Genomic DNA, 7,508 nt, shown 5'->3' with positions numbered 1-7,508 from the left:
ATGGGAAAATCCTATATAATACAATTGGTTGAAAGTCGAAGTCAGATTATACATAGATAATACATTACATAAATAAGAAAAAAGGATTGATTGACTGAAAGTCGGAGTCGGATTCGGATGTCGAATTATTTTATGAGATCTGACTCCGACCCTCCTCGGACTTGGAGTCGGATTTTTTAAACGGAGTCGTAGTCGGATTACTTTTTTGTCGGAGTCAACTCGGATTTTTTCCTTTGGATCGGAGCAGACTAGGATCGGATTCGGATTGGATTGTCATCCCTACTTACCCCCTTCTTCCCCACCCCTTTCACGCTACTTTTTTTTTCTCTCTCTATCTTCTTTTTCACTCTCCTCAGTATCATCGTTCATGGAGTTTTTGTTATTCAAAATTTTAGTTCGATTATTTGCCGATTCCACACTATTTTTTCCCAAAAGTGTATATGTTGGTTACTATGATACAACAGAGGGTCACTTTGATATAGCAGAGGGTTGTGTTGGTTATTATGATACAACAGAAGGTCACTATGATATAGCAGAGGGTCACCATGATACGGAAATAGTAAATATTATTTTTTCTTGACTAATTTCTTTAAACATGTGATAGATGTGTTATTATGATATAACACATGTTCACTAAGATATTTTCTCATAGTTTTGCAGGCTTAGTTGCTCAGTGTCGTTTTCTTGATTCTCTTGGTAATCTTCTTCAATTTTAGCTTTAATGGACAAAAAAATAAAAACAACTCGAATACATATGACATATAGTGACCGTTATACATATATTGTCACCCTTCAAATATAGTTTTTAATGTAATCCTAGAATGTCGTGATTTCCAAAGAACAAGTTCAATGCGTGAGGGAGAGAGAAAAAAGTTGATTGGGCTGACTGTTTTGGAGGAGAGAGAATTGTGGATTGCGAGGTAATTTTTCTTAAGGGGTGATTAAAGTATTGGAGAGAGAATTAATTAGGTGGTGGGGACCAAAAGTAATGGTGGAGTTGGAGTGAGAATTTCGACACCTCCAAAATTTTCTGTGAGAAACAAAACCCACGTGACCCCTTGGTTTTTTTTTTTTTTTTGCGCTAGTACAACTAGCTCGTGGAGGGGTAATTTCCCTGGAAAACATTTTACCCAAAAGTTGTAGCAGTTTTTTTTCATTAGTTGCGTGGCTTTTAGTTTTTGAGGAAAATCTTACCTCTAAAACAGAAAAAAAAAATTCTGATTATGCACATCAATGTCAAAAAATTAATAAGGAAAATTTTACCTCCAAAATATAATTTATCCCATCACAACCTACAATTGGACATTATGTTAACATCCCTATATGAAGACGACCCCAAAGAGGCAGCCATTAATGTTCACCAAACACAAAAACCACCAATAGTTTAAAAGAGTGTAATCCCAAAAAATTTAACCCCCATACTTACAGAAAATACAACACTAATTTGTTCATTACCATCCCTATATTAGAAAAAAAATCATCTTCTTCATTTCCAAATCTACTAGGGGTAAAATGTAGAATCAACAAGAGGATGAGTTCTTCAGTGTTGATCAGTTGTTAGAGGAGGGATGGCATGCTTTGCTTGATGAGACCACTGATTTAGAAGATGTGGCAGCAGACATTCAACAACATGCAATGCAAGAAACAACAAAGGTTACAATTAAGGGCCCAAAAATGAAAGAAAAATCAACTCGAAGGAAGAAAAGACACTTAGTGGAGAAGCTCTCTTAACTAAAAAATGGTGATACACTACTACAAAAAAGGCCTAGGAAACCAGACTATAACACATCTCCATCTCACAGGTGTCCTAGGTTAAGAGACCGGTTATAATGTCTGGTTTCTTTGTTTATTTAGGAGACCGGTTGATAGGTAAAACAAGTCTCTTAGATAAGTGTACATATATTGTAAAAAGAGGTTAGGAGACCAGTTAACATTTATAACCAGTCTCCTTACCTTACCCTTTGAAACCAGTTATGAACCACAACCGGTTTCTTAGGTGTATTACATTTTTTTTTAATTAAAATGTTACAATATACATACATTATCTGCTCCTGTATTTGCGATTCCTTGTATATACGCCTTTAAAAAAAACTAATCTATAAATAACCACATTAATAATAGTAATATTATGAAACAAAAATTCCTGCTTACTTTATTAATAATGTAAAAAATATTTGCTATATTTAATTTACATACAAAATCAATTTCACTAGCCAAATCATCAATTTATTCCAATAATTAATGTCTTAAAAATAAAATTTCTATAATCTAATAATACCTACGAAAATTAAAATTCTAAGTTGAGCAAATAATATGTACAACTGAAACTTGACCATTGTCTTCAATCTCCATCGTCTCGTATTTGATACCATCCCTGAGGAACTTCTCCTCCGCAAATGTTGTGATTCTTTTATCAAACCTACAAATAAGTAGATCAAAGCATTAATAAATCACAAAAAGCATAGGAATCAGTCTGCTATGGTTTCAACATGCTTGTCCTTTGTCCAGTTTCACTGACTTTGGAAATCCTTTATAAACTATAGTTTGATAAAAGTGAGATGTGTCTTAAAAAAAAGATAACAGTGAGATGTCAAGAAAATAACCAAGTTATTTAAAATTCATAGAGAATTATCACTAGGGGAAAAAACATAAAGGGCTGCGCAGGAAGGGCTGCGCTTTTCGTAAAAGCGCAGCCCTACTAGTGAAGGGCTGCGCTTATTTAAAAAAGCGCAGCCCTACTAAGCAGAAGGGCTGCGCTTATTTAAAAAAGCGCAGCCCTTCACTAGTAGGGCTGCGCTTTTTTAAATAAGCGCAGCCCTTCTGTAGGTAAGAAGGGCTGCGCTTTTAAAAAAGCGCAGCCCTACTAAGTGAAGGAAAAGCGCAGCCCTTCTGCTTAGTAGGGCTGCGCTTTTTTAAAAAAGCGCAGCCCTTCCTGAAAAAATTTGAAATTTTGGAATCGCGGGCTTTGAAATATTGAGCGGGGATTCGTCAAATATATTATCCCTCATTCTCTCTCCTCTCTCACGTCCCTCATTATTCCTTTCCTCCTTCTCTCTCATCCTTTCTTCTCTCTCATCCTCTCTTCTCTCTCAAAATCTCCCATAAACATTTGCGACAAAAACCTTGAAATGATTTGCACTAAACATGGCGACGGAGTCCGATTGCCTATTGTGATACCTGTTCGGAAGCGGAATGAGCCAACGAGTCAAACTCACCGCTACGTCGTGACGTTTAGGCTTTTTAAGCCATCCGAGTTCGTTTAAGCCTCCAAATACCCATTTTAAGTTTTTCCGAAATTTTTTTTTCTCTTAAATTATGTATTTGGGTTTTGTTTTATGTATTTAAACATTATTAGGTTGTAGTTCTTGTATTTTCAGATCTATAATGTTCTTGTATACTTCTCTTTGTTTATATGTTTTGATTAATGTTCTTGTATACTTCTCTTTGTTTTGATTAATGTTCTTGTATACTTCTCTTTGTTTATTTTGATTAATGTTATTCTTGTATGCTTCTCTTTGTTTATTTTGATTAATGTTCTTGTATACTTCTCTTTCTATATAATTTCTTGTATTTTCATCTTTGTTTTGATTAATGTTCTTGTATACTTCTTGTATACTTATTGTATACTTCTCTTTGTATATTAGTTTTTGTTCCTTTTTTTCATTTTCGTTTCATTCTTTTTATTGTTTTGGGTTTAGTATTTTCGTTTCGTTTCTCTTCTCTTCTGTTTAATTTCAGAAAATGTGAGATTATGAGTAAAAAAATGACAAAAAAAATTTTTTTTTTTTTATTTTTTTTTTTGGTAGGAAGGGCTGCGCTAGTTAGGAAAAAGCGCAGCCCTTCTAGCCCAGAAGGGCTGCGCTTTTTCTTAACTAGCGCAGCCCTTCTGGGCTAGAAGGGCTGCGCTTTTTCCTAACTAGCGCAGCCCTTCTAGCTTAAGGGCTGCGCTTTTCTAGCGCAGCCCTACTTAAAAAGTGAAGGGCTGCTACTGAAAGGGCTGCTGTCAAAAAGCGCAGCCCTACATGCCTTTTTTAGCGCAGCCCTTCTTCATTTTTCCACTAGTGTATGTCATTTTCCATTAGACAAAAAAAATTGTTGAACAAATGGCATCCGGCAAATTTAATTAACATAAACAGAGAAAGGAAAAATGTAAGAGGAAGATCTCACATATTCAATATATGAACTGTTGCCTCCAGCAGTGTTATTTTGACAAGCTCCTTCACCTTGGGATACAATTTTACTAAATCTTCATTCACAAAATCATGAAGTTCTGCAGCAAACTCAACACCAGTTGGGCCACCACCAACAACAACAAAATGAAGAATTCTCTTCCTCTAATCCTCACTAAGTGTTGGGAGGGCGACCTTCACAAAACAATCAATTATACTCTGACAGATCTTTTGAGCATCCTCCACCTCCTGCAATTGGGGATCAACTACTTCATATATAACTTTCACTATGAGATAATAAACTAGACTTACTAAGCTAAAAAGTTTGAGCAAACAGAGCAAAGTAGTTGTTCATACCGCAGATTTATCATAAAGAGACTGCATCAGTCGATATATACCTTCAAGAAATGGGCATTCTCCTCCACCCCAGGGGTGTTGAATGTGTTGGAGCGAGCTCCAATAGCGATGACAAGGTAGTCATAGTCCACAGAAAAATAAGCTTTATCGCTCAGAGCAACATCATGAGTTGACCGACAATTCACTTTCTTGTTTATAGGATCTATACCAAGACATTCAGCTTCCCAGTAACTAATACTAACATCTTTCTGGAAAGAGATAGAGAAGCAAAGTATCAGAACCCAGACAGTAGCAAAAGTGTTCTAATTTCTTAGATATTTTACCAGCTAGGCATTCTCAAAAATCCTGTTCCCTTACCTTCTTAACCATCTTGCGAATTGGTTCACATATAATACGGATTTCAACGATTCCAACGTTGACACTTGGTAGTAATTACGAGGACTGATGACATGAACATCATATGAAGGATTCTTCAGGTTCTTCAAGAAACTGTATCCAGCCCAACCAGTTCCAAGCACCACTACCTTCTTTCTCTTGATTTCAGCTTCAAGTGTAGCTACTACATTTTCGGCGTTGTATGGCTTTGAATCTGAATAAGCCAGAATACCGCCACCAGCACTCCCACTAACAGAGAAAACAGCATCATGTAAGAAACATGGATTACAGAACAGGACTATATACAAGATTCTATTCACGGAAAATCTAGTTCCACAAATCATCAAAAGATAACATATTTTAGAAAGCAAAGTTCTGCAAGGGATAAATATGAGATTACTGCATAGTGAATATTGAAAATCATTAATTAACCTTGTATTGTGAATAATTTTTCTTAAGGTGTAGAAGTTGGCTTTAGAAAATTACCATGACTTTGCGCTGGACTATGGTAGCAGAATCACCCAATGCATATATTTCACCAGTTCTACCTCAACCACTGTATATAACTTGAAATACTATTGCACCAAACACCACTTGTCACATTCAGTAGAGTTTTAACTTGATGAAACTTCTAATAGCTACTTAAAAAGCTTTCAAGCCATTTTGATCTAGTTTCTGATGATAATATTTTCTTTCATTTCAGGATTTCTTTGCAACAATCAGTGGACTTCGCAGATGGGCAACATCAAGAACTGTTGAAGCAAAGGGGATATCGGCCCTAAGAGATGATAGCGAAGGCCAAGAGATGATATAGTTCAGAAAGCTTCTATAGCACCAAGAGATAATAGCAAAGGCCAAGAGGGAGTCATACTTTCCCAGGCAACATTGAGTGACCCGAGATAGATAGCCAACCTACCTCTAAAGAACTGTAACTAAAAGCACACAAACCAGGACCTAGATCGAGTTGGCTAAGCATCCATGTCATAAAGCCTTTCTCTAGCATATTTAATACTCCTAAATTAACCTTCTAATTGTGGCAATTTCTCAACATTCATACCATGTCTAACTTCTAAGCAAAACCCTTAATTTCTCAACACCCAAACAATAGCCAACGAAATTGACTTATAAAGTTGAAAAACCTAATCTAATATGTGAAAATGAACACAGAGCCAGCCGAATCAATTGGTGAGTACTGAGTAACGCAAAACACGAAACAACAATAATAAAAAAGAAATATGTTCAAAATCAGGATTGTTTTTTTTCAACTGCTCATGCCATATTAATTGTTGATAAAGAAAGCATGCGTCACCAGGATACTCAAGAAAAAGAAATATGTTCTTGCCCTGGAGTTCTGATAGAAATCTCTTATCCATTCCCATGCCCTGATAAAAGAAGTCCTTGGGCCCAAAAGCAAACAATGACTCAAAGGTCAGATCATTCAACCTGTTCAATTATCTTTCAATAAGGTGCTCTCTGAAGAATGGCTATGCATCAATTCCGTGCTTTTTGATCACCTTTTCTCCAATAGGTTCAACGAATTCATCATGGGCTCCTATGATCATCAGCCTATCAGGATCTCGCGGGATAGTAAGTCGGTGCAGCCTGCAGGTTACAGAGTTGGTGTAGGGAAAACGCCACCAAGATGAGCTTATCTTATGCTTCTGCAGCAAAGTGTTAACATTCTCCATTCAAGCCTGTGGGGTAATAGGTTGATTAAAGGGCAAGTAGACCAACACAATTTTAAATGCGAGCTTTTGAGTTTTGCATTTTTGATAGATATCACAAAGCATGGCAAGATAATATCCTTTCGCACACAAGTACAAGCCAACATTTTTTTTGCTGTGTTCTGAGATAGTCGTCACCTCCTCACCGCTTCCTACTGGATTTGGACTTATCTTTTCAAGAACGTCATAAGCATTACATCCCAAAAGTCCCACAAAAAAATGCGACAAATTAAGCACAAGGAACTACAAAAATGTGCTAGCTTTAGACGAAATTAGGGTTTAACAGTAAATAAACGAACTTTCGTCGAACAACTTGAGATTGAAAGCTCAAATTAACATAAATATCGAAGGAAAATTAACGAGCAGAATTAAGCAAACATGCGAGATTAAAGAATAGTCGAAACTCAAAACCCTAAAATCGAATCAAGAACATACCTTATGATTTCCGTAGATAGAGTAGAGAGATCAGAGTAGGAGAAATGAAAAGTTAGAAGTATCAGATAGGGATTGAGGACGAACGAGGAGATTCTGCTCGTTGATTTTCCGTAGATGGAAGATTTTTACGAGCGAGCTTTCTTGTTTTTGTTTTTGTTCTTTTGAGAGGTGGTTCTATTAACCACGATGCATAGACAATAATATTAGGAGAGGTAGTTTTTTTTCTATTGTATTTGTTACGTAATTTTAAAAGTAAATAAATTTATATATATAACTTATACTGCATTATTATTAATTGAAAATATATTAAATTTTAAAATTATTATTTTTAGGAAATCGGTTCAAATTAGAAGTAGTCTCTTATATCTTCACAAGAAGAATATATACGTATAAGCGTGTATTATGTTGAAAAAAATTGAATTAAAAAAATACAATATTTTAAGGAAAC

At 35.7% G+C, this 7,508-nt stretch overlaps 1 long non-coding RNA gene across 1 annotated transcript; it reads right to left on the bottom strand.

Moving 5' to 3' along the window:
• Positions 1–2,159: 2,159 nt before the first annotated feature.
• On the bottom strand, positions 2,160–5,610 carry LOC104899460 (uncharacterized). The gene is made up of 3 exons (XR_790956.4): positions 4,568–5,610; positions 4,168–4,418; positions 2,160–2,419 (listed from the first exon to the last, which is right to left on the bottom strand). It is a non-coding gene; the product is annotated as an uncharacterized LOC104899460 (long non-coding RNA).
• Positions 5,611–7,508: the final 1,898 nt, after the last annotated feature.

This window comes from Beta vulgaris, chromosome 7 (assembly GCF_026745355.1).
Source record: "Beta vulgaris subsp. vulgaris cultivar EL10 chromosome 7, EL10.2, whole genome shotgun sequence".
Classification (NCBI taxonomy): domain Eukaryota; kingdom Viridiplantae; phylum Streptophyta; class Magnoliopsida; order Caryophyllales; family Amaranthaceae; genus Beta; species Beta vulgaris.
The sequence above is the reverse complement of the archived record's forward strand: the minus strand, read 5'-3'. Positions and strand labels throughout refer to the sequence as shown.